Here is a 26,416-nt window from a genome sequence, read left to right as displayed (position 1 = left end):
AGCAACTAAGCCCATGTGCCATAACTACTGACCAGTGCTCTAGAGCCTGCAAGCCACAACTATTGAGCCCGTGAGCCTAGAGCCCGTGCTCTGCAAGAAGAGAAACCACTGCTCCCCGCAACTAGAGAAAGCCTGCGTGCAGCAACAAAGACCCAATGCAGCCAAAAATAAATAAAAATAAAAATAAATAAATTTTAAAAATTATAATAAAAATAAAAAGAACTATACCAGCAAGCCTTACTGAGTCTGTTAGGGGGCTGTCAGCCAATTGTCATGTCTTAGTTGGCACCAAGGAATGTTTTGATGTGAGGCAATTATCTTATAAGCTGTTAACCTCAGAAACTTAAGGCCTCACCTCAGATGTCAGTTCTATCCTGTAGGAGCCCAGAATGGACTTAATATACATAAATTTGTATACTTCTTGAGTATTCTTAACCCTGAATACTGCTTGGTGATAACACGTTCTACAACTTTCTTTTCATCTTTTGTGGAAAAAAAGATCTACCTTTTCAAGTTTAAAAGCTTAATGTATTGTACCAAGATTTGGTGAATAAATTAGTATTTACCATATTGATACATTTTCTGATTTTGATCATAGTGCCCCTTGGCTTTCATGTTTCTCAGTTGAAGATGATTGATTTTAAAATGTAATCTCCAGTGACATCTCCTTCAGCCTCTTAGTCATTCCATTTACCTATACTTCTCTGGATCTTTGTCAGCATTGCTTTGCCTTTCTGGATTTATGGTAACTAGTCATAACTGCATTTCAGATATAGCTAAATTATGATTTGTTAGAAGAATAGGAAAATATATTCGCTTCACAGTCTTTGCCTTGTTGGCAGTAGAATTTGCAATCCCTCCCCACTTTGCATACAAAAATCACATTGTCTTTAGGTAACATTCTGTAATTATTCAAAAATTTCTTTTTTAACTAGAAGCCATGCATCCTTTAGGTACAACTTAGATTTTTTTTTCCTGTAAATGCTTTACTTTTCATTTTTTCCATGCTGCATGCTGTTAATACCTGCTGTTTTCCTGCCTGCAGTACTTTAGGCGCTTGTATCTCAGTGGGCTCTTAGAGATAATTCAGAGTAAGAATCACCCTTTCAGTTAGGTCTGGTCTGGTGCTTAGAAAGCTTGACCTTATGTTAGTTGAAATGTGTCCCTCTGCAGTTTCCACTTTGGGCCTAATTTTGTCTACACAGGAACTGCCTGGAGCAACTCTAGTTTCTCTTCTGCTGGACAGCCCTGCAGATATTTAGACACCTTTCATGCTTGCAAAGTATTCTCTAAACTGAAAATACATCCTAGTTTTTACAAATGTTTCTCATTTGATATACTTAAAATTTTTTTCCACCTCTCAGTTCCCTTATTTTTCCAACTTAGTGCAATATTTCACTGTCAGGAAGCTCATCATTCCATCTGCAAAATGGGGAATTCTCTGTATACCTTTCATATAATTTATGAAAATGTTAAATATAGCATTTCTAAAACATTACCTAAGATCAATCGTCTGCTTATACTTCCTGGGGAAGTACCTCAGCGTCCATCCACCCATAGTTTTCTGTGTGTCATACCCTGGGTAAACCTGCCCCCTTTGCGCAGTACACGGTGTGTCACTCTCATAAACCACACCCCATCCACGGGAAATAGTCTCAACTCTGTGGCCACTCAGGCTTTTTAAAAATAGCCTTTTATTTAGACTCTCATCAAGGCTTTTATAAAAGCCTAAATAAGTTATATTCACATACTTTCTCCTCAGAGAATTTGGGTAGACTGGTGTGGTGTGATTTCTTCTTTTAGAAGCCATGTTTGTCTTTTCCTCAGAAGGTTATTTATGCTGATATGTCTTCTGATCTCATTCTCTAGGAGAGGTTTGCCAATTTGACCGATTTGAAGCTCACAGCCAGAGCCTTTCTCTTGAATAGATGGGAGTTATATTGATGGCATGTTTTTTTTCATTTTTGTTCAGCAAATATTCATTGAGTGCCAGAATATGCCAGGAGTTGAGCAAGGGGCTGGGTAAATGTTGTTGATAAAGGAAAGAGATCTGGATTCCGTCCTCTCGTGTCTTATTGGAGGTCACTTCTCTCAGATGACTGTCAGTAGGTTCTTCCTTGCAATTTTATAATTTTATACATAAATTCTTTTAAAATGCGAGTACTTTGGGACTTCATGACTACCTAGCATCTGATATATTAGTTTGGAAGCATCTTGTTTGTTTAATGATGAATTTGATTCACTGTCAGTGATTCATATGCTTTAAAGTAGAAATAGATTTCTTCCTCATATCTTCTTCAGTAAGTATTGAAGCAAATTACAGTTAGGCCTGTCAGTTTTCTTGCTCTTATCACTGTTTATACCCTGTTTATCAAGTGCTCCATCCAGTCTTTATTCAGCATCTGGCTTTTTATATATTTAAACCACGTCTCTGAGGCTTTGCATTTTCTTGCAAGGTTTATTTATTTATTATATATATATATATATTTTTTTAAATTAATTAATTAATTAATTAATGGCTGTGTTGGGTCTTCGTTTCTGTGCGAGGGCTTTCTCTAGTTGTGGCAAGCGGGGGCCACTCTTCATCGTGTTGCGCGGGCCTCTCACTATCTCGGCCTCTCTTGTTGCGGAGCACAGGCTCCAGACGCGCAGGCTCAGTAGTTGAGGCTCACGGGCCCAGTTGCTCCGCGGCATGTGGGATCTTCCCAGACCAGGGCTCAAACCCGTGTCCCCTGCATTGGCAGGCAGATTCTCAACCACTGCACCACCAGGGAAGCCCTATTTATTATATTTTTTAAAATATTTATTTATTTATTTTATTTAGGCTGTGCTGCATCTTAGTTGCGGCATGCGGGATCTTCGTTGCTGGCATGCGGGATCTTTAGTTGCAGCATGCGGGATCTTTTAGTTGTGGCACATGGACTCTTTGGTTGCAGCATGCAAACTCTTAGTTGCAGCATGCATGTGGGATCTAGTTCCCCGACCAGGGATCAAACCTGGGCCCCCTGCATTGGGAGCTCAGAGGCTTACCCACTGGACCACCAGGGAAGTCCTTCTTGTAAGGTTTTAATTGTTGTTTTGCCTACAGAGGCCTTAGTTCTCCTGATCTGCTATAATTTATGGTATTTTATTGCTTTTCCTCATTTTTATTGTCTATTTTGAGAAAAGTTATTTTCCTTCTCTCCCCACCCCTACTCTCCTCCGCTCCCCCCATACTACTTAGCAATTTAAACATTTTGTTTGAGCATCTGACTTTTTTGCTTTCTTACAGTCAAGTATTTTTAAAGTCCATCTCTATGCTTTGTATTACACATTTGCCTTTTAAACATAACTTTAGTTTTATCTAGCCAAAGTCTAGATCTTCCTTCTAAAATTGGATAACCATATAATACATTTTTAGTTTTTCCTGACTTTACAGAATATTGGTTAAGTGTGTTTCTTATCTCTATTACTAGTGAGTCATATATGTCAGTTTCTGATTATAATTTGGAACCAAGTTCTGTTATATGTGTATGTCTTAGTAGGTTCTAATTTTTTTTTGAGAAAGCATTTATTGCGTTATTTAAATTTTTACATCAGTTCCCTTCAAAGAAGCTTTGTAGTGTTGAACACACAGATTCTTGAACCACACATCACTGTTACTATTGTAGTTTTCAGGTTTCTGAATCATTGAGCTTTAGAGTTGAAAAGAAACCTTGGTTTACATTAGTCAGGCTGTCTTGTTTTCTACGTGAGGAAACTGAGAGCAGTGAAGTCATTTGCCCTAAGTCACGTCGCTGCTTGGTGGGAGAACTAGAACTTGAATGCCAGTCTAGCACTAATCACATCAGTCTGTTGATTGCTAGGGGACAGATTCATCTGCTAATCACATCTATATTGATTGGACCATGAAACAAAAATAAATTGTTGATTTATAGGGGCAAAAATAAAATGATCAATCTGGCTCGGAAATGAGTTGACTGATGAGCATATTCTTTCCTGTTCAGCACATACTTTTCCTGTCAGATCCTGTATTTGTGAACCAGGGCAGTTTTCTTTATACTCCAGGTAGAACTGGGAATGACACAGCCAAGTTTTTTCTCTTTGAACTACCCTTTTACAGAAGCCTTGCCAACCATCTGTTATAATATTCTTTGGGCAGAGTATAACATTGCTACTTTTGTTGAAGCTTTTAAAATAATAACACATTCCAGTCCTATCTCACTGAAGATAACCCTTCCAGGAATAGGATTTTGTGTTCTTTAAACTCTTCACTGGCTTACTGATGTCCTAGTTTGTATCATTCCTATAGATGACTGGTTTTATCTATGACATGTTGTATCTTCCTCATTTCATTCTTACACAAAGTAATTTAGAATAATTTACTTGAGTAAGCTGAATAACTTGAGTTTGACGAGGACCTACTTTTTGCTTATCTATACTGCTGGCAATGAGGTTGCAAGTGTAACATGAGAGTATATTAGTGCTCTGAGATAATCTCTCAAGTGGAAATAAATTGCAGAATTACGGCTTGTCTTCTGATATTTTTACAAGTAGTTTAACATTTTTTTTGCACAGTGAAGTTGTTTAGAAATTAAGTATTATTTCGGCTTCATCTTTTTTTTTTAAACAGCTTTACTGATATTCATTTCACATATCATAAAATTTACCCATTTAAAACATACAGTTTTTTTTAGTGTATTCACAGGGTTGTGCATCCATCACCACAAACTAATTTTAGAACATTTTCAACACCCCCAAAAGAAACCCTATATCTGTGAGTAGTCACTCTCTATTTCCTTTTGTCCCCTAGCCCCTGGCAGCCACTAATCTAGTTTCTGTCTCTATGATTTGTCCTTGCTGGACACTTCATATAAATGGAATCATACAGTATGAGCTGTTTTGTGACCAGCTTCTTTCACTTAGCATGTTTCCAAGGTTCATCTGCATTGTATCACATATCAGCTTTTCATTCCTTTTCTGGCTGAGTAATATTCCATTGTATGGCTATACCCCATTGTGAGGGTTCCAGTTTCTCCACATCCTGTCAACACTTGTAATTGTCTATCATTTCGGTTATAGCCATGCTAGTGGGTGTGACGGGGTATCTCATTGTGGTTTTGAATTCATATTCCTGATAGCAAATGATGATGGGCTCTTTTCATATGCTTATCAGACATTTGTGTATCTTCAAAGAAATGTCTATTTCTGTCACATTCTTTGTCATTTTTAAACTCCATTGTCTTTTTATTGTTGAGTCCTAAGAGTTCTTTATATATTCTGGATACAAGTCCCCTGTCACACATGAATTTTAAATATTTTCTCTCATTTCATGGGCTGTTTTCACTTTCTTGGTGGGGTCCTTTTTTTAAAAATTAATTAATTTATTTATTTTTGGTTGCGTTGGGTCTTTGTTACTGTTCATGGGCTTTCTCTAGTTGTGGCGAGCAGGGGCTGATCTTTATTGTGGTGCACGGACTTCTCATTGTGGTGGCTTCTCTTGTTGTGGAGCACGGGCTCTAGGCTCATGGGCTTCAGTAGTTGTGGCACGCACACTCAGTAGTTGTGGCTTGCGGGCTTAGCTGCTCTGCGGCATGTGGGATCTTCCCGGACCAGGGCTTGAACCTGTGTCCCCTGCATTAGCAGGGGGATTCTTAACCACTGTGCCACCAGGGAAGTCCCTTGATGGGGTCCTTTAATGTACAAAGTTTTATAATTTTGACAAAGTTCAGTCTACTTATTTTTTCTTGTCATTTGTGCTTTTGGTACCATGTCTAAAAACCATTGTGTAACCCAAGATAATGAAGATTTATTCTTGTTTTCTTCTAGGAGTTTTATGGTTTTAACTGTTATATTTAAGTCTATGATTCATTTTGAGTTAATTTTTGTGTATGGTGTGAGATAGGGGTCCAACTTTATTCTACTGCATGTGAATATCCAGTTGCCCCAGGACCTTTTGCTGAAAAGACTATCCAACCCCACTCCTACCTCATTTGCCTCCCATTGAATTGTCCTGGCACCCTTGTCAAAAGTCAATTGACTGTGAATGTGAGTGTTTGTTTCTGGACTCTTAAACTATATTCCATTGATTTATATGTCTCTCCTTATGCCAGTACCACACTGTTTTGATTTCTATAGCCTTGAATTAAGTTTTGAAATCAGGAAGTGTGAGTCCTTCAACTTTGCTCTTCCTTTTCAAGATTGTTTTGGATATTCTGGAATTGAATTAATATGTAGATCAATTTAGGGAGTATTGCCATCTTAACAAAGTTACATCTTCTGATCCATGAACATGGGATGTCTTTCCACTTAATTAGGACTTCTTTAACTTCTTGTGACAATTTTTGTAGTTTTCAAATTATAAGGTTTATACTTTCTTTGTTAAATTTATTTCTAAGTATTTTATTCATTTTGATGCTATTATAAATGGAGTTTTCTTAATTTCATTTCAGATTGTTTGTTGCTATTGTATCAGAGTACAATTGGTATTTATTTGTATAGTGATCTTGAATTCTGTAACATTGATGGATATGTTTATTAGCTCTAGTAGTTTATTGGTGGGTTCCTTAGGATTTTTTATATACAAGATTATGTCATGTACAAATTGTAGTAGTTTTACTTGTTCCTTTGTAACCTGAAAGCTTTTAATTTCTTTCTTTTCTTTTCTTTTTTTTTTTTTTTTGCCTAATTGTCCGGGCTAGAATCTCTAGTACAATATTTCTTTAAAAATTTTTTAAAATTCATTTATTCATTTATGTTTGGCTGCATTGGGTCTTCATTGCTGCGCGCGGGCTTTTCTCTAGTTGCAGAGAGCGGGGGCTACTCTTCATTGCAGTGTGTGGGCTTCTCATTGCAGTGGCTTCTCTTGTTGCAGAGCATGGGCTCTAGGCGCACGGGCTTCCATAGTTGTGGCACACGGGCTCAGTAGTTGTGGCTTGCAGCCTCAACAGCACAGGCTCAGTAGTTGTGGAGCATGGGCTTAGCTGCTTTGCAGCATGTGGGATCTTCCCAGACCAGGGCTTAAACCTGTGTCCCCTGCACTGACAGGCAGATTCTTAACCACTGTGCCACCAGGGAAGCCCTCTAGTACAATGTTGAATAGAAGTGTTGAGAGCAGACATCCTTGTTTTGTTCCTGGTTTTAAGGAGAAAGTATTCAGTCTTTCTCCATTAAGTATGATGTTAGCTGTGGGTTTTTCATAGATGCCTTTTCTCAAGTTAAGAAAGTTTCCTTCAATTCCTGTGTGTTTTTATCATGAAAGGATATTGGATTTTGTCAGATCCTTTTTTTGTATCAATTGAGATGATCATGTGGTTTTTATTCCTTATTAATATGATGTATTACATTAATTGACTTTCAGATATTAAACCAACCTTGAATTCCTTGAATTAATCACACTTAGCAAAGGTGTACAGTCCTTCTTATGTTGATGGATTCACTTGCTGGTGTTTTGTTGAGGATTTTTTACATCTATATCCATAAACGATATTGGTCTGTAGTTTTCTTGTGCTGTTTTTGTCTGGTTTTGGTGTCAGGGTAATAACAGCCTTATCAAATGAGTTGAGATGTATTCTCACTTCATCTTGAAATAATTTTGGTTTAATTTTGGACATTCATTTAGCAATAGTAAATTCTAATTGCCTAATTACTAAATGAAGATAATAGTTAATACAACTAATGTTTAAGAAATTATGAGTTATTGAATTTGTGGCAATCACAAGAAATCTAGAAGCCTTCCCACGGGGCAAGAGCAAATATTTGAGAATGAAAGAAAGATGTAGGGCTTCCCTGGTGGCGCAGTGGTTAAGAATCCGCCTGCCAATGCAGGGGACACGGGTTTGAGCCCTGGTCCGGGAAGATCCCACATGCCGCGGAGCAACTAAGCCTGTGAGCCACAACTACTGAGCCTGTGCTCTAGGGCCCATGTGCCACAACTACTGAGCCCATGTGCCACAGCTACTGAAGCCCACACTCTCTAGAGCTCGTGCTCCGCAACAAGAGAAGCCACCTCAATGAGAAGCCTGCGCACTGCAACGAAGAGTAGCTCCCGCTCACCACAACTAGAGAAAGCCTGTGTGCAGCAACGAAGACACAACGCAGCCAAAATAAATAAATAAATAAAATTAAAAAAAAAAAAAGAAAGAAAGATGTAGAATTAAACACAATTGGACTAGGTCACAAATTTTCCTTTTCTTGATCTTTTCCCTATCTTGAGGCATTCAGGGTAGAGGTACCAAGTCTGGCACTTCAGATCCTTGTCTCCTACTTGGTTCCCTTAACCTCTTCTCTTAGTTTTATTTTTGAGGTACTTGTTTTGTTACCTCATTCTAGTTATGCCATAAATAACACCTAATTTTAGCATTCTTAGGGTGGTCTACAAAAGCTTCCCAAAAGGGCCAGAAGAGAGTTGAGTTGGAAGCATAAAACACTAAAATTTTGCTGATTGTTCTCTTACTACTTCTTGGCTTTGAATTACTGTTTAAAATATCAGTGAATAGAAAGGATTTTTTTTTTTTGGCTACCACATAGTTTATGGTGGTGACTTAGCATTTTTTTCCAGAGGTACTATAGTGTTTAGCATACAGTAGACACTCAGTAAATTGTTTATGAGTGATTGGGAATTAATAATAGGGCTTTAAGGGGATATCTAGTTTTATTGAAAAATCAAAGAAAGTCATTCAAGGCAGGAATACAAGTATTACTGTTGTCATGTTATAAAAATTCAATGCCCTAGCCTAAATGTTACCAGCAAGATCACATTTTGACATTGCCACCATAGAAATTCTAGGATGTGTGAGTAAGTTTTCTCCTCCTCTACACAGAAGCATTTTTTTCTTCTTTATACCATAAAAAATATAGTTTCATTAGGCTATTTGTTGTTGTTGTTGTCCTGTTAGTTGAAGCTAGAGCTAGATCATTTGAGACAATTTTGTTAGATAAATCTGTTTCTAAATTTGATTGTGAGAATTTGGAATATGGCTGAAAATACTGAATATTCTATTATTTTTGTCAGTCTAATTCAGAAATGAAAAAAGATTGCTGTTAAGAAAATTATACACGATTTCTTAGTAAATGAGTGACAGAGATAAGGCAGGGGCTTTAGCATTTCTTGAATTCCAGTCATGTTCTCTCAGTAGCTTATGGTCTCATTTATAATATTGTACCCACAACAATTTTTACATTAGATGTTTTCAGGTTTCATCATCTGTACAAAGGGACTACACATTCAGGGTTTTTGGGCATGCATATTTATCTACAATTGCTTCTCCTAAAGTACTGTCAAGATCTGGGGTTGTCCAAAGCAGCTTGTCACAAAAAGAGCATTTCTCTGAAGACTCCTTCTCTATCTTGAAAAAATGAGAATTTTGCATTTTGTTCTGTAATATATTTGTGTTTATTTTAACAAAAGTGTATCTGATTTTACTATAATCTTTGATTAAATCGACACTCCAGCAAGATGTCTCCTGTCTATTGAGTGGCTCCAGTTACTTCCTAGTCCATAGCTGTATGCTGCACACTATATGAGAACCCAGTTCAGGAATCCAGGAATCAGTGGATTTAAAAAGTAATGTCCTTTCCAAGAATGGTGTGCCTCTCTATTGGAGGGAGCAGGTGTGATGTGCTGTCTCCATAATCCCTAGATTCACTATGCCATCAGAGCAAGATTTTAGAAGTTGCATCTTAACTTTGGACTCAGCAACTCACTTAAAAAATTTTTTTTAAATGCCTTTTGCCTTGTGCACTTGTTGCCTCCTTTTCCCTGTGAACATTTTTTCCCCTTCTTACTCTCTATCAGGCCCTCCACAATTTGGGTGCTCACAGCTGCTTTGAAGTTCTCCATGTTTACCTTTACGTATCATTTGGAAAAGAAGCCAGGCAGTTTCTTGGTAAATTTGGGGCATGTTCTGACATTTATTATCTGATACAGTGTTTAGGTCTTAGGCAGATTCCTTCATTTGACATTGCCTTATCTGCAAATTCAGTATATTAAAATACTCCTGTTATGTTTGGTCAGTTAACTTTTTTGGTTAATTCTAATTATTGGAGAATTTTAAAACATTCTATACTAAAGTTCAAAGCATTAGAATTTATTAAAATCCACCTAAATAATCAGTTTATTTAATCAGTAGTTTTTTGTATGTTTGTTTAATTTAACTCCTTGAGAAACTTTATTAAAATATTCATGTAAAGTTCTGGTTAAACTGCGTGTATTAGAAGTCAGTGCTTGTGTAGCTACTTTGAAATCTGGGACTGCAGAGGAGAAAAGCATCAATCTTGGATGTTAAGTCTTAACACAGCTGATGGCCTGGGAGAACCTGACTTGTTTCTTTAAGTGATACAGTTGTATTCAGTTGAATTTTAGTACTGTCCTCTTAAATATCCCCAAATAAATTATTTCTAGATTGAGGAGTGCTTTCAGGGTTAATCTGTAACTTTAGTTACTGTTCTCAGTACTAACACGGTTAAATCATGAGTCTGCCTAAAGATTAGTTTTTCTTCTCAGTGAGTTATTGGATCACTTCTATGGTGAGATGGTAAGATAGTATCTTTCTCTAAATTCCAGAGCCTATATATCTTTAGTATGAGGAAGAAAATTATCTTGTTTTTGGGTGGGATTGAAACTAAGGAATACCATGCATTCTTATAATACTTTGTCATTGACAAGTTTTTCAGATGCCTTAAGTTGTTTAATCTTACTGCAAGTTTGTCGCTATTGGACTGAATACATAAGAATATATGATATTGTGAATTAGTTGAGTCCTCCATTTAGTGGAAAAAAATCTTGATCTTTGTGCTTTATTGTAAACAATGTGAGGTGCTTTATTGTAATCAATGTGAGGATTTTCTCTTACTTACCTTTGGCCAAATCTTGATACTGGTGAAACTGAATTGGTAGTATTGTTCAGGTTTAATACCTTTGTCATGTTTGCACTTCTTACTCTCCAGGTGAGTAGCATGTTTCTGTTGGGAGGCTCTAACTCTGGAAGGCAGGTGATAGTGGGGAAGGTGAGAATTGGAGACTGACACCTGGATTCCAGCATGTGTTCCCGCTTTGGCTTTGGCCAGTCTCCTAACTATTTCTCCTGGCTTCATTTTCCTGATAATAAAGTCTGGAGGTTTTTATTAGATGGCCTTCCATATTCCTTCTAATATCCAAAATTCTTTTATTTAAATTTCCCAATTTTGGTTCAGTTTATCCTGGCTTTCTACTTCACATTTAGCTGGCTGAATATTAACATGAGAGCATGCACCAATTTCAGTTTAAAGATGTTTCTTCCATGATATAATTTTAATATTGTCTTATATAGATTGATGTGCTCATTTCTGTGATATCTGGACTAGGTCCCTGGGATGCAATGGCAAATAACAAAAACTGGGTCCCTATCCTTTTGAAACTAAATGGTTTAGGCTTTAGGACTTTCTCTCCTGAGTTACTTTAATAATTGCTTTTTTTTTTTTTTTTTTTTTTTAAGTACAACACAGAATAATCCCTTGTCCTTTTGAGATTGGTTCGGACATACGAAATACTGAATTTGTGATAGAATATTCTGCTTAGGAATTTCTGGGTTGTTAGAAGATATATGGTGAAGAAGTTAAAGAGTGCCTTTTTGGAGTATGTGTATTATATAGACCAGAGTAATAAATCAGAGAAGTTGGAATAATCATAGTTCCTGCTTTTAAGAGCTTTGAGGCTGGCTTCAGGAGGCGAGACTGGTATATGAAAACAACCTCAGAGGAATTACAGAGAGCATTTAACCAAGAGCAGGGTAATACAGTGCCAATTATCTACATTATTGTTATTATTACTGTTTTCTTTTTCTCTCTTTCCTATTCTATTATTTATCCGGCTTGCAGAATCTTAGTTCCCCAACCAGGGGTCGAACCCGGGCCCATGGCAGTGAAAGTGCCAAGTACTAACCACTGGACTGCCAGGGAATTCTCTTATTACTGTTTTCTTGAAGGAAAAATAAATTAGAGGTGGATTGAGGGAGAGGAATGAACAAGGATTGGTGGTGAGGAGGGATGGTCCTCTTTTTCAGGGCAGAAAGAACACATAGATAAAGACATGGATGGGTACAGAGTTGTGTGTATGAGGAAAGGACTGGTCTATAGGTTATATAAAATATGACAGTATAAATTATCCATAAAGTATTTTAGAGTATATGAATACTCTAAAATATGAGAAAATAATCAGTATGTTTTTGACTTAAGGTATAGGAAACCTAATTCAAATTGGCTTAAACAATAAAGAAATGCTTGTTGTTACCTTGGTCTCATGTAGCTGGAAGTCCAGAAGTCTTGCAGATGTCAGGATTGTTTGATATAATCATTTAATGCTGTCACGAAGGACCAAGGTACTTGCCAGTTCTCCATTCTGCCCTCTTTGTTGTTGGTGGCATCTTCAGGCTTGCTGTAAGGTGACTGTAGCAGTGTGAAGTGTCATGTTCAGCATTACCTGCAAAGGGACTGTTTCTTCCTCATCTCATCTTTAGGACTGAAGAATCTTTGCTCACAATTCTCTCGGAGGCCTTCCAGTGGGCTTCCACTTGTGTCACGTTGGCCAGGATTACATTTCATGCCCTTCCCAACCAATCATTGGCAAAGAGAATGGGTTGAAACTAATCTACTAGGATAGAGTGGATATTGGAGGACAGTCAATCACAATGACTATTCCAAGAATGATTTGGAAAATGAGTAGTATGTGTTTTTTAAAAAAAATAAATTTATTTATTTATTTAGGCTTCATTGGGTCTTTGTTGCTCTGTGTGGGCTTTCTCTAGTTGTGTCGAGTGGGGGCTACTCTCGGTTGCAGTGCGCGGGCTTCTCATTGCGGTGGCTTCTCTTGTTGCGGAGCATGGGCTCTAGGCGCACGGGCTTCAGTGGTTGTGGCATGCGAGCTTCAGCAGTTGTGGCTCGCGGGCTCTAGAGCGCAGGCTCAGTAGTTGTGGCGCATGGGCTTCGTTGCTCAGCAGCATGTGGGATCTTCCCGGACCAGGGCTCGAACCCGTGTCCCTTGCATTGGCAGGCGGATTCTTAACCACTGCGCCACCAGGGAAGCCCGTGTGTGTGTGTGTGTGTGTGTGTGTGTGTGTGTGTGTGTGTGTGTGTGTGTGTGTGTGTGTGTGTGTGTGTGTGTGTGTGTTTAATCAGCCTTGACATCCACTGTGTTTTGGGGGAAACTTTAAGAAAATGTATTTGTCTAAGATTTTTGTGTCTGTAGTAGCTCACCTTTGAGTGTCCTTATTTGGAAAAATTGGTGTCTGAGCAGAAAGACATCTGATTAGAGATAACAATGTAAAAGAAATGGATTTAAGTGCCATAAACACTGTGAACTCCCTACTCTTGGGCTAAGCAATGAGAAAAGGGGAAAGTGGGGGTTTATTTTTACCCAAAATGCATGTTTAAAAATGAGCATTTCCACCTCTTTCTTAATCATTTGAAAAGAATGTATTTTATAACCTTGGTTATTTGGGGGCCTAATTAAATCTGACACTTGAGTTTTAAGAATCGAAGCAGTAGTAAAATTAATTATTTTGTGGTGAGTGTCTTTGAACATAATATTTAAGTATACACTGCAAAGGGCTATGCCTTATTTGGTATTTTCATTCTGCTCATTTGGATTTCAGAATCCTCACATTAGGGCTCTAGTTCGCCATCTATTGGTTGTAGAATTGTGTTCAACACTTTCTGCTGTATTTTGTGGAATAACTATGTCGAGATGTGTGTATACATTTTTCAATCAACTAAATCCCCACCCCCCCAGGATTATAATTTAAAAAGCCAAGACTAGGATCTCTTTTGGATGTGTATACAAATATGTATACATATTTTTTTATTCTTGTGTAGTTTGACCCTGTGACTTTCTTTTGATATTTGAGAACCATGACTATGATTAAGAGTGTGATTTTAAGGGTACAAATGGAAATATAGGTGTAGATGCTGTAGGAGCTAGTGAGTTAAAATTTGTGGGAGGACAAGCTGTTGGGCTGTTTTTTGGCCTAACAGAAGTGACGCATACCACCGGATATTGGTTTTGGTAAGCCACAAAAAAGTATTGAGCGTTTCTCATCTTCCTTTTTGGTAGTAGAGCATACCTTTCTCATCTGCTGCATTTGATGATTTAATTGTTGGAAACATTTTTGTTGTTCTGTAATTTAAAGTAATATTTTGATGAATACCAGAGTTCCTTTTTTAAACCTCTAAGCACTGGATTCATCTTTTGGCAACTTTTTCTTTCATTTTAAAGGGATAGTGGATTATAATTTGTGTAAATGTGACACTTCGCATTATATTGCTGAATTTTTTTAATCTAGAAAAATTTCCGTTATCTTAAGGCCCTATTTTGGAAAAGGAATAAAATACTGTGCTGACAAACTGGTCATGAGAAATGATAAAGTGCCACCACTTTAAACCAACTCTGGTAGGAAAGTGGATGTTTGCTTTTTGTTGTGAGATTTGGGTTTCTGTATGGAGTTCTTTGTTAAACTTTTAGCATAGCAGTGAACTTCCTTTTGGTGGAGACAGGAAGCATAAATACTCATTGTGTAATGCCATTTGCCTGCTTTGGTGGATCCGCCAAGCCGTGACACCCAAAACCAGACGCGTGCTTCTTAACGAAAACTACAGTTCCCAGCGGGCCTGGCGCTGGTGGGCCATCACTTCCCCTCTCGCTCCCGGCTGTCCCTTCCCGGGCTGGCCCGACGCGGGCCCTGGCCCGCGCCTGCGCAATGAGGACGTGCTTTTTTTTTTTTTTTTTTTTTTTTAACCCTGGCGGCTGCGGATCGCGGCGCTGGGGCTAGTGCCCAGGCGTGCTGCAGTGTACGGAGGCAGGCTGCTAGGACAAAGGGCGGCAGGAAGCGGTTCACTGGTCAGGGAGCTCCCCACTTAATTCAGCGCACGTTTAGCCCTGGAATAATGTGGTACCGACGGCATTAGCCTATTTACTACCCAGTACAAACAGTTCCTCGCTCACGTCCTCTTGCTCTGTCGCGCCTGCCTGCCTTGCCCCTCATAGCCGGCGCGCGGCCTTGTCAGCCCAAGCGCGGAAGGAATGTGACGGCGTCAGTGCCTCAGGTTAGCCTCACCCCAGCCGGAGTGAGGGTCCGGTCCCGCCTGCCGCAGTGCCGCGTGCCGCGTGCCGCCGCCGCCGCACGTCGGGGAGCGGCTGGGTCCCGGCGCCGCGGCCTCCGCAGCTGGAGGTGCAGAAACAGGGACCGCGGCGAGCAGCCATGACTGAGGCGGCGGCGGCGGCCGCGCCTCCTGGAGGCTCGCGGGGGCGGCGCGGTGGGCGCCCCCTGGCGGCGCGCCGGGGCGGAGCGGCCCTTCGCCGCCGCAGCCGCAGCCGGCGGAGGCGCTGCTGTCCCTCCTCCCCGTGTCCCCGGCGCTCGCCCGCTCGCTTGCTCGCTCCATTCTCCCTCCGCTTCAGATTAAAGGGGGGGAGGGAAAAGAAGCTCGGCCGCCATTTTCCCAGTGCCGCCGCCACCGCCGCCACCGCTCGCCGAGCCGGCGGGAGAACCGAGCACCTTAGCGAAGCCGACTCGTCTCGCCGCGGCGGTGCGGGGGGCGGCTGGAGCGCTCTCCCCGGCCGGGAAGAGGCGTCCGGGGGCGGCGTCCGGGGTGCGGGCTTGGGCTGCAGACGGCGGCGCTTGTTTGTGCGGGGCGGGGGGGCGGCTTCACTCTTTGCCCCCGCCCGCCCGTCCTCCCGGCCGGGCTGTGGTCCCCGGCCGTGCCCAGGCCCCGCCGGAGCCGAGGAAGGCCGGAGAAAGAGCCCGAAAGAGAAGAAAAAGCGGCCGCTCCCCGCCGCCGCCTTCCCCTCCCCCTCCGCCTCGCCCCCCCGCCCGGAAAGTCAGGGCGGCTCCGGGCGCCGGGGGGGAGGAGAGCGGCGGGCCCGGGCCGGAGCCGCCGCCGCGCGCCCCCGCCCGCCGCCGGCCCTCGGCGCCCAGGCCGGGGGCTGTTTGCAAACTGCGCCCATTTTGTGGGGCTGAATCCGCCCGGGCAACGCTCTTCCATCACGTGGTAGGTGCTGCTGCTGCTGCTCCTCTCCTCCTCCCGCTGCCCTTTCTCCTTCTCCTCGCTCTCCCTGTGGCTCCCATTTCTCCCTCTCTTTGTTAGTTGTAACTAGAAAGGCAGGGCAGGGCAGGAAAAATCCCCGGAACTTTAAATGGCCTCTCCGGGCTTCCCCGCTGCGGGTCCGAGGCTGGGAGTCGCCCCAAGGGCGGGGGTGTGCGGGGGCCCTTCCCCACCAGCTGCCGCCTCGTTCGCCAGCTTTTCCTTTGGCGTTCTATTTAAAAATGCGGCCTTAAGAACACGATTTATTCCGGTAAAAAAAAAAAACCCCAAACAAACTCTTGCTCTCGCCTTGAACTTCTCTTGACTGCAAAAGGCCATTCTGTGGCCGAAACACACATCTTGCGCGTTTCACGGTGTGTATCACAACTCTGATTGTTTAGTGAGATGGTTATTTGTTTCATTTATTTATTACTTTGTTGCCTGTAAATTGAGGTCACTTACGTTTTCAGATCTAGTCTCCCTCAGGCGGACGTGTTTTTTTTTTTTAACTAAAGAGGAAGAGACATTTATTTGCTTTTACGTGAGTTTGGGGGGCCTGTTTTCCGGCTGACTGTCTTTTGATTCTCAGCAAATAATTTGATTGTTTTCCATAGGATAAACAGCATTACCCTCATGTTTTACTTAAAAATCCCTTTGTTTTCCGTTGTCGGGATCCCAGTGTGGTTTTTTTGGAGAAACACGTTACTTAACTATTGCTTATTGATTGCCTCAGGGGAGAAGGGGTGACATGATGGCGCCACTTTAAATTGCTCTCTTTCCTTCTCCTCCGTTTTTCCCCCCTTTATTCTGGAGATCACTGGAGCATTTTTCGTGACCTATTAATAAACTACTTGAGAGTGTTAACAGTACAACTAGTCGGGCTAGAGTTTGGTACCTTAAGGGTCGGGAGACCCGAATCCCGAGGTCCCCAAAGTTCCGAGAAATCTTCCTAGTCCTCCTGCCTCGCCTCCCTCCCCTCCATTCACAATCCTGGTGTTGCCATCTCCTTTGTCACGTGGCTAGCAATCATTGTGTTTTTTTGTTTGTTTTGGGGTGTGTGTTTATATTTTAAATTGTAGCCCAGAAGAACTTCTCTCCTCCCCATTAGAGAGATCAAAACGTTTTATTTTTTTTAGTTTTAAAATCGGAGAACATTTATAATAAACGATAAAATTACATAATCTTTGCCTTGCATAATCATGATATAGTTATAGGTTGTTACTGAACTTCGTTTCTAAAGCACTTTCAAGTATGGAAAGTAGAACATTGGAATATGTTTTCCATTTCTCAGAATAGTCTGTAGTATTTTCCCTGCTTTTTGGGTCCTTTAAAGTAACCACTATTTACAAGGGCTTAAGTGGGTGTGTTTTCCCCTCCCCCCTTCTACAGGCTATACTTAGTTCTTTTTCTAGCATACTGTCTGACCAATTTAGACATTTTCAATTGTCTACATGCCTGTCATTTAAAACTATTTTTCTTTTCTCGCAACAACAGTGAACACTTTTGAGTAATAATTGTTTTCTCCCTTGAAGGTATTTCATTATGTTTCTGTTGCGTTTTTGATCCAGAGAATTTTTACTACTAATCCTATAGGTTTAGAAGAATGTTTTTCTATTGTGTTTCTTCATATCAGTTTTCCCCATAGTTGGGTAAATTCCTATTTTATAAAATACGGAATACGTTTCTGTGTTGTTTCTACAGAGCTTACTAACTGCGTTTCCAATTTGAAAAAAGATCTGTTGTGTGTTCAAAAAATTCCAAAAAGTAAATATGAAATATAGTGATTCGTGTGTGCATTGATTCGTTTCCTCTACCATGTATATTTTCAATGGTTTTGGGCCATTTTCTTTGCTAACAGTTACATCATGTCATGTGATATGTGCAGTGTGATGTGTAGTTCTAAAAATAAGGCAAGGTAAAAATGCTCATCCCTTGGGAATCTAAAAAATGTATTATAAATGTGGGATAACTATCCTCAGTCATGGAATTCTGATTTCGATTTCCGCTAGGTTTATCCTACAAAGTATGCAATTCCTTTGACCTTTAGCATATTTGATGTATTTGTTAGTGATCTCATGATTTGAGGTGGTCAATTTTTTAATTTTCAAGTGTGTACCACTTGGAGGGAAACATAGATGTGACAAAGATTCTTAACATCTGTATTGTGGTAAAGATGATTGGTCTCTGATGACTGCCTTATTTAAGTATATGAAAAGTATTTTTGATTTACGTCTGTAGACAGTTAAAAGAGTGATCAATTAAGTATTGATAGAGCCTTGAGGTATGTGGGGTTTTGGTCCTTTTATCTTTGTGAATCTGCTTAAGTGAGGTATTTAGAAGTGTTGCTGCATCTTTCCTGAAAGCCTTATTCAGAATTTTAGTGTTTGACTTCTGTGCTTTACCAAAGTGAGATGTTAAATCTTTGTATGATTTTCTTCCTGCCTACACACGTTATTCCTATGGTTAAACCTGCAGAGCACACGTTGATTGTTAGGTGACTTGTCATTACCCTGTTGAGGAAAATTCTGGAAGCTAGAAAATGAGTAAGCCTTAGTTCACTTTTAACTTTTATCAAGGTGAGAAGAAAGGAAAATACCTATTTGTTTCTTCAAGCAGTGCCAGTACCTTTCCATTTCTAGTCGTGCTACACTGTAACCAGTGTCTCTGCTACTCTGGGTTTTATTGTATTGATCACAGATTTTAATTGTATTTTAAAGTGAGTAACAAGTTATGGATTTGTTCTGTTTGATATAACCTGACTCATGTAATCTGTAAGCATAGGGCCATTGTGGTTGATGATGCTGATTTGAGAGGGTATTTTAGTATTGAGTGGTCCGAGTTAGGAACTTTTTTGAGTAAAGCTTAGTTACCTTGTTATAGTACTAGAAAAGCAATTTTAAAATGTGTAGAAACTTACTAATCCATGTTGGATTTTCTAAATAATAGTTATTGAAAGTACTGTGTTTAAAGAATATTGCTTATTCCTCTTATATTGAGTCATCTTCCTTGGGCGGGGGGTTTGGTAGGGGTTATTTTTTTCTTCTTGGCGAGGTCATTAGACACAGAAATTAAGTGATTTCCTTCCTGGAGAGAGACAGACTTTTTTTTTAATTAATTGGTTTTTTTTTTTTTTTTTTTTTTTTTTAACCCCAAACATCTTTCCATCCCCTTGAGTTTGGAAAGGAGGAACTAGTGCAGACTAAGTATGTGGTCTTGGGTTGATTGCCCCAGAGCAAATCTCATTATTGAGTGGTTTATTTAGAGTTTCAAAGCACCTTTTCTTTGCCCTCTTTCTCTATTTTAAGTAAGTTTCTGCCTTGATTGGTTAGATTGTTCTGGGTCTCAGGAAGCATATTTTACATTAGTGCCTTTTTACTTGATCACTTTATAGAAAAGTACAGGTGCAGGTGACTCAAATAAAATGGCCCCAAACACCTGGCCTTTTAACTGTGACAGTGCAGAGAGTACTTGGACCGTGTCCTTTCCCTAAAAAGGACTTTAGCTATTTCTTGGAAATCTATATTAAGTCTGGATTTTGAGTCTTCATGTTGCTTCTGAAGATGTATGTTTAAATTATAGTTTATATCATAATAAATTGCATATTAGCCTCTGGGCATACTAAAAGCCGTGCAAAAATATTCCTGCTGGAGTGTGATAATTCCTGGCACAAAACAAGACACTTTCATCAGTACTTCCCATTCCCTGAAATGTGAGATCAAAACTCAGTGAGCCGCAGTAATGTTTAGAAAAGACAATATGAATTTAAAAAGACAAATATTACACTGTGATAGAGGTCACCAATATTTGAAGGCCACAAGAAGAGATAAGAAAGAAAGTGGTGTCCTTGGGTGTCACTTGCAGATTGTGGAGAGAATTGTGGCTCATAGGAAAAGACCAGTATATATGATTGGGAGGGTCACTATTATTTATTAGTTCCGTTATAATTTGTTCCTGCATTATGCCCTGTGCCTGTCTTTTAGGATGTAGGGTAAAATGTATAGGAGAAAATAAGCTGATAGGTATGATTTACCAAAAAGCTTGGTCTCCAAAAAGAACTGAAGTCGATGTTTTTCTTCTTTGTGTGTTAAGCTTTTCTTGTCTTTAATCAAATAAAAGTAAAGCAAAAATGTAGGGTGTGAGGAAACCGACTTCAAAGTAGAGAGCACAGTTCATATTTATGAATGAAAAACAAACTTGGGTAGTCTGAAAGAAAAGCTTAAGGATCGTATATGAAGATTTTAAAACCATTATGTCAAGAGAGGCCCTTCAAGGTAGATACCTTTTAATTTCTTCTGTCTCTGTTGGGTAGTGGTCTCTGGCAGCGGATAGCTGCTTAATAAATGTTACCTTCTGCAAGCCTTGCTTTTCTAAGATTTTAAACTAGCTGTATAAAATTGTAACATTTGAATGCCCTAGCCCACTAGGGGATCATTTAGCTCTATATTTTATTGTTGTTGACTGTAAACTTTCCTTTTTTCCCTCCAGTTCTAACTTTTTAAAAATACAGTTCCTCCCCAAGCTTTTGAGAGTGAGGAAATGTAAGGTGGAGGTAAATTCAGTGCAGTTTTATCTAAATGTTATCAAAAACTCTGGTTCTTGTTACTTGAACCAGGAATCCCAAATGAGATCTGACTCTGAATTTTAAGTACAGCAGATTCCGCCCTTGTTTGGAAAAAAGTTGCTTGAGTGGCATCAAACTTAATAGAGTCCCTCACCTTTTAATTTCTTTATATATATATATATTTTTTTCAATACGTTTATTTATTTATTTTTGGCTGTGTTGGGTCTTCGTTGCTGCGCGTGGGTTTTCTCTAGTTGCGGTGAAGCAGGGGCTACTCTTTGTTGTGGTGCGGTGGCTTCTCTGGTTGCGGAGCATGGGCTCTAGGCACACGGGCTTCAGTAGTTGTGGCTCACCGGCTCTAGAGCGCAGGCTCAGTAGTTGTGGCGCCCGGGCTTAGTTACTCCACGGTATGTGGGATCTTCCAGGACCAGGGATCGAACCCGTGTTCCTTGTATTGGCAGGCAGATTCTTGAGCACTGTGCCACCGGGGAAGTCCCTTAATTTCTTTTTAAAAAGGGAGTAGCTTAGGGTCAGACCTGGTTAAATTCAGTTGGAGGGGAAGTGTTCGGGAATAAAAAGGATGAATTACAATTTTGTTGTTAGGGCATTAAACCAAAAATTGCTAAAAACTGATATCTAGGCTTTCCCTTGCTATTTGGCCTTTGTGACTGCTTACTAGCACCTCCACTGGAGGGTATGATGAACGGATAGAGGCGAAAAGCTAATTAGTTTAGCTTCTGATGTTTGCTAGCCTTAGAGGCTTTGCAGAAAACTGGTCTGATAAGTTGAACTGTCAGGAAAGTTTCGTTAAACTGCTCATGTATTGCCATGGAGAACTGAGGACGTTTGAAGACTTTAAGCATATTTCAGAAGATAATGGATTGCTGTTTTTTTTGTAGTTAATCTTTAATTCAGTATTCTAAAGGGATAGGTTGATTCAGTGAGATCCCTCGACTTTGGTCAGGTACCCCCTCCTCATCCCCTACCCCCCCAACCTAAGAAGAACTTGTTTGCTTTTGAATTGCTTGAACCCTTCAAGAAATCTTCAATTTTAGTATTGTTCAGAAACACTTGTATTATTAGAGTTTGCTGGGAAGAGATGAGATAAAAATACGTTTTTCCTTCTTTGTTTTTTGTGAGGTAAACTGGTAGGAAACTTGAATTCAGTGATAGAATAGAAATAGGATAAACATGAATAAATATTTTGATATGTGGTTATCCTTCAAAACAATTTTATTTATTTTTTAAATACAAACATGATCTTACCTGTTTCGTAGCTTGGTCTTTTTTTTTCACTTAGTTATATATCATAGAGATTTTTCACATCAACATAAATAGTTTTTATTTTTTTGCGGTACGCGGGCCTCTCACTGTTGTGGCCTCTCCCGTTGTGGAGCACAGGCTCCAGATGCGCAGGCTCAGCGGCCATGGCTCACGGGCCTAGCCGCTCCGCGGCATGTGGGATCTTCCCGGACCGGGGCACGAACCCGTGTCCCCTGCATCAGCAGGCGGATTCTCAACCACTGCGCCACCAGGGAAGCCCTAAACAGTTTTTTTTAAATAGCTGCATAATATTCTACTGTATCTTTTAAGTTTAGCTTTTTTTTTTTTTGTATTACAGTTCTTCAGTAAAAGAACTGTCTTCAGCAGAAGAATTGTGCATATATTCTTATGTATCTGTGAGAATATTTCTGTTGGATAGGTTCCTAGAAGTGCAGTTACTAGGTAAAAGTCTGAGAAGTTGCATTTAAAATTTTGATAGGTATTGCCTTCAAAAGGCTTATGTAACCAAATTGAGCAGTTTAAAAGTAACTTTAAAAAGTTTGTCAGTCTGAGTGCATGTGCTTTGGCAATGTAAATGACTGGAACTTGAGGTAGTTGAAGTCTGTCCTAGATTCAGTTGGTTCCTGCTTCTTTTTTAAAAAAATTATTTATTTTATTTATGTTTGTTTTTGGCTGTGTTGGGTCTTCGTTGCTGAGTGGTGTGGGCTTTCTCTAGTTGCGGCCAGTGGGGGCTACTCTTCCTTGCGGTGCGCGGGCTTCTCATTGCAGTGGCTTCTCTTGTTGCGGAGCACAGGCTCTAGGTGGGCTTCAGTAGTTGTGGCACGCGGGCTCTAGAGTACAGGCTCAGTAGTTGTGGCACATGGGCTTAGTTGCTCCGCGGCATGTGGGATCTTCCTGGGCCAGGGATCGAACCCGTGTCCCCTGCATTGGCAGGCAGATTCTCAACCACTGAGCCACAGGGAAGCCCCGTTCCTGCTTATTGTTAGATTGTTTTTACTTTATGATCAGATACCCCCATTAACTTTATAATGAACCTCCATCTGATGCATTCAGCATAGACTACTCAGGTTAGCTAACATGTATTGGTCCACTCTCTGCCAGGCGCAGTACTACATGTAAGAGTAGAGATAAAACAAGCCATAACCTTCCTTTTAAGAAATATACAGTCGGGATTGGGGCGGGAGGGTGACAAAACTAGGTGTTTATGTTCCATTATGAGCTGTTGCCCAGGGTGTCATGGGAGTGCATATTAGACCCTAGAGTGGAAGGGACCTCTAACTTCACCTGGAATGAATGGGGAATAGTTTAAAGAGCATGTGATCTTTTTTTTTTTTTTTTTTTTCCGGTACGTGGGCCTCTCACTGTTGTGGCCTCTCCCGTTGCAGAGCACAGGCTCCGGACGCACAGGCTCAGCAGCCATGGCTCACGGGCGCAGCCACTCCGCGGCATGTGGGATCTTCCCGGACCGGGGCACGAACCCGCGTCCCCTGCATCGGCAGGCGGACTCTCAACCACTGTGCCACCAGGGAAGCCCAGAGCATGTCATCTTGAGCTAAAACTTGAAAAGCAAAGGTGCAAGCATATGGAAGAGTCTGGAACTATAAATAAGTTCAGGTGGCTATGGTGGGGACAGGTTGGAGATGAGGCTGAGTGTAAAAGGGGGGCAGATAAATGTTGTGTGGGAGTTTGGGTTCATCCTTACCCTAGAGTCACTGAAGGATTTTAAGCAGGAGCACAACATGGTTGGATTTATGTTCCCTCTCTTCTTCCCTTTTTTCCTCCTTCTTTTCTAGTAATCATTTTGGTAGTGGGCACTAGATTGAAGGCTTGCTGAGACAGGAAGAAAGAACAGTTGGGAGATTACTACTGCCTGGATTACTGTAATACGTAAGAGGTTCTGAACTAAGGCAGTGGTATTAAGGATGCAATGAATGTGCCTGTCATTCTATATTGAATCCTCCCTATTTAACCTTCAGTATTCAGTCAGAATGTCATCTCTTTCTGAAGCCTTGCTTGATCCCTTCAGGAAAAACAGTGCTTTATCATCTGGGTTTACCTTCACACCAAATTTCTATCTTTTTATCTTTGGCATTGATGCCACTGCTATAATTCTTGGTGTCTCTAGCATTAGACCATGAACTCCTATAGTCTTCCTATTATTCCTATCTGATATTAGTATATGTTTAAGTATTGGTATATGTTTAAGTAAGATGTCTATGACAGATGGTAAATCAGTGATTGGGATCGGGATTCATTCACATAGGGCATGTTGAGGGGCAAGAATTGGTTTTGGATTGGGTGTTGCGGGTAGGGGTGTTGGAAGTAGCTGTATGGGCGATACTGGACCCTCCTTATTCTTTAGGTTTCAACTTAGATGTTTTTGCCCCAGGAAGCCTTCTGTGACCCCACCCACTCTCAGCCTGTGTGAGGGTCCCCTAATGTCCCCCCAGGATTCCCTGATCACAGTGAGTGTCTGTCTTTACTGGTCCATGTCGTCCTTATAGACACTTGGTGTGGGGCTTTGAATGCTGTAGGCATTTTTTTTTTTTTTTTTTTTTTTGCTGTACGCGGGCCTCTCACTGTTGTGGCCTCTCCCGTTGCGGAGCACAGGCTCCGGACGCACAGGCTCAGCGGCCACGGCTCACGGGCCCAGCCGCTCCGCGGCATATGGGATCCTCCCAGGCCGGGGCACGAACCCGTATCCCCTGCATCGGCAGGCGGACTCTCAACCACTGCGCCACCAGGGAGGCCCATGCTGTAGGCATTTTAATAAAATGTCTATCGGAGATAATCAGTTGGTATTTCTCATTGCCTTTCCCATAAAGACTAAAATTCAAAAACCTCATGTCTAGCAGTTAAGCTCCTTCCAGTTTAAACCTAGCCTTGTATATAGTGGTAACGCAACATTGTAATTCAACTATACTTCAATTAAAAAAAAAAAAGAAAGAAAGCATGGGCCTTACAGTTAGAGATTTGAATCAGAATCCTGTCTGTGCAGCTTGGTAGTTGTGTGATCTTGGGCATGTTACTTAACTTCTGAGCACCAGTTTCCTTATCTATAAAATGAGAATAAGAGTACATACTCGTCTTATAATGTTATTGTGATGATTAAATGAGGATGTGTATGTCAAACATTCAGCACAGGGACTGACGCAGTAAAAGGTCAATTAATGTTAGTGAACATCAGAGCATTTAGTGAATGTTAGTGAATGTTAGAGCAATCATAATAATAACCTATTCTCCAGCCAGAGCTATGATTCCCGTAGTAATTATAAAACCTAAGAAGCCCTGCCCTGTTGGCATAGAAAGTGTTAGGGACTGGGGTGGTGAGGTCCACATTATTTGTTTGTTTTATAATGAAAATTTTGCTGCCCGCTCCCTGTTGTATTCCATAACAAATCCACATTTGTAAAAGAAATACAAAAAAATACTTTCCAGTGTGTTCCATAATGTAGCTTTTGGTACTTCATCACGAAGCACTGCATAGCTGCTTTTTCCCTCTCTTTCTTGAGAAGCTGCACATGTACCACTTGGTTCATCCAAGTTCTGTGGATCATCTCCCAAATCCTTCCCTATTATTACTATTTTTTTCTTCCCTATTATTTTGATTGTGTCAGTTTCTTGATTAGAATTTCCTCGTCTTTCTCTGCTTAGCACAATCTTATACGTGAAAGCCTACCTCTAGGTCTTTTTTGACTACTCTAGCCCTGTCAGTAGGTGCTCACAGAGCTTACTATGTACCAAGCTCTAACTAGGTAAAGTTAGTGAGCATGCAAAGAGGGATGTTAAGGAACTTCCCCTGTCTCGGAAATAGAATAAATTAATATTAATAAATTGACAACTAGGGAACATTCAGAGGATTTTAATTGAGTGGTGACTTTAAAGTGCATTGTACAATTTAAGCAGGAAGAAAGTGATGTGAATCTGAATAGTCTGGAAAAGTTGTTGCGGAGATGCTGTGTATTGAAGGATTAAGTTTTGGGCTTAAAGGGTAGAAGGACCTTCCAGGTAGAGGCAGCAGCATAGGCAAAGATGATGGAGTTGAATCTGGGGGTGGGGAGTCCAACCGATGCGCTTGCTTTGATATTGTTTTAAGTTTCATCTCAGAGAATTTGGACTCAGGAGAAAGGTACTAGGAGTTATTCTAGAGTAGAGAAGAGAGGCGATAAAAAGAATGGATTACGGAATGGATTAGAGGACTGAGGCATCAGTCAGGAAGCTGTTAGGATAATTTCGATGTGAGCTGATGCAGACGTGGGCTGGGTTTGGGTTGGCACTGTTAGGAAAGGAGAGGATACCCCAAAACTGAACAGCCCCCCCCCGCTACCTGTTCAGCTTTATGAGAAATAAATGAGAGGTTTTTATCATAAAGGAGCTGAAATTATGAAGGAAAAGACAGCCTCCTCTCTTTTCTGAAGAGCCTTTACCTTTTCTGTTTATGTCACTTATTTGGCCCTTCCAAAGCCTGGAGGAGACTTCAACCATTCCACTGTGGTGAACACCTTAGTTGAGATTCTTGTTGTATCCTATCTGGATTATTGC

At 40.6% G+C, this 26,416-nt stretch overlaps 1 protein-coding gene across 3 annotated transcripts in view; it reads left to right on the top strand.

Annotated features, from left to right (window-relative positions):
- Window positions 1-26,416, top strand: part of KANSL1 (KAT8 regulatory NSL complex subunit 1) — a 174,610-nt gene that overhangs the window by 11,296 nt on the left and 136,898 nt on the right. Inside the window, exon 1 of one of the 3 annotated variants that reach the window (XM_082603433.1) lies at window positions 22,967-23,446. The exons of the other annotated variants lie outside the window; for them this stretch is intronic. The gene's annotated coding sequence lies outside the window, so the exon portion shown is untranslated. Of the gene's footprint in view, window positions 1-22,966; window positions 23,447-26,416 lie in introns of those variants that run through there. 3 annotated transcript variants of the gene reach the window in all.

Source organism: Mesoplodon mirus (genome assembly GCF_964341445.2).
Source record: "Mesoplodon mirus genome assembly, chromosome: 18".
Lineage (NCBI taxonomy): Eukaryota > Metazoa > Chordata > Mammalia > Artiodactyla > Ziphiidae > Mesoplodon > Mesoplodon mirus.
The sequence above is the reverse complement of the archived record's forward strand: the minus strand, read 5'-3'. Positions and strand labels throughout refer to the sequence as shown.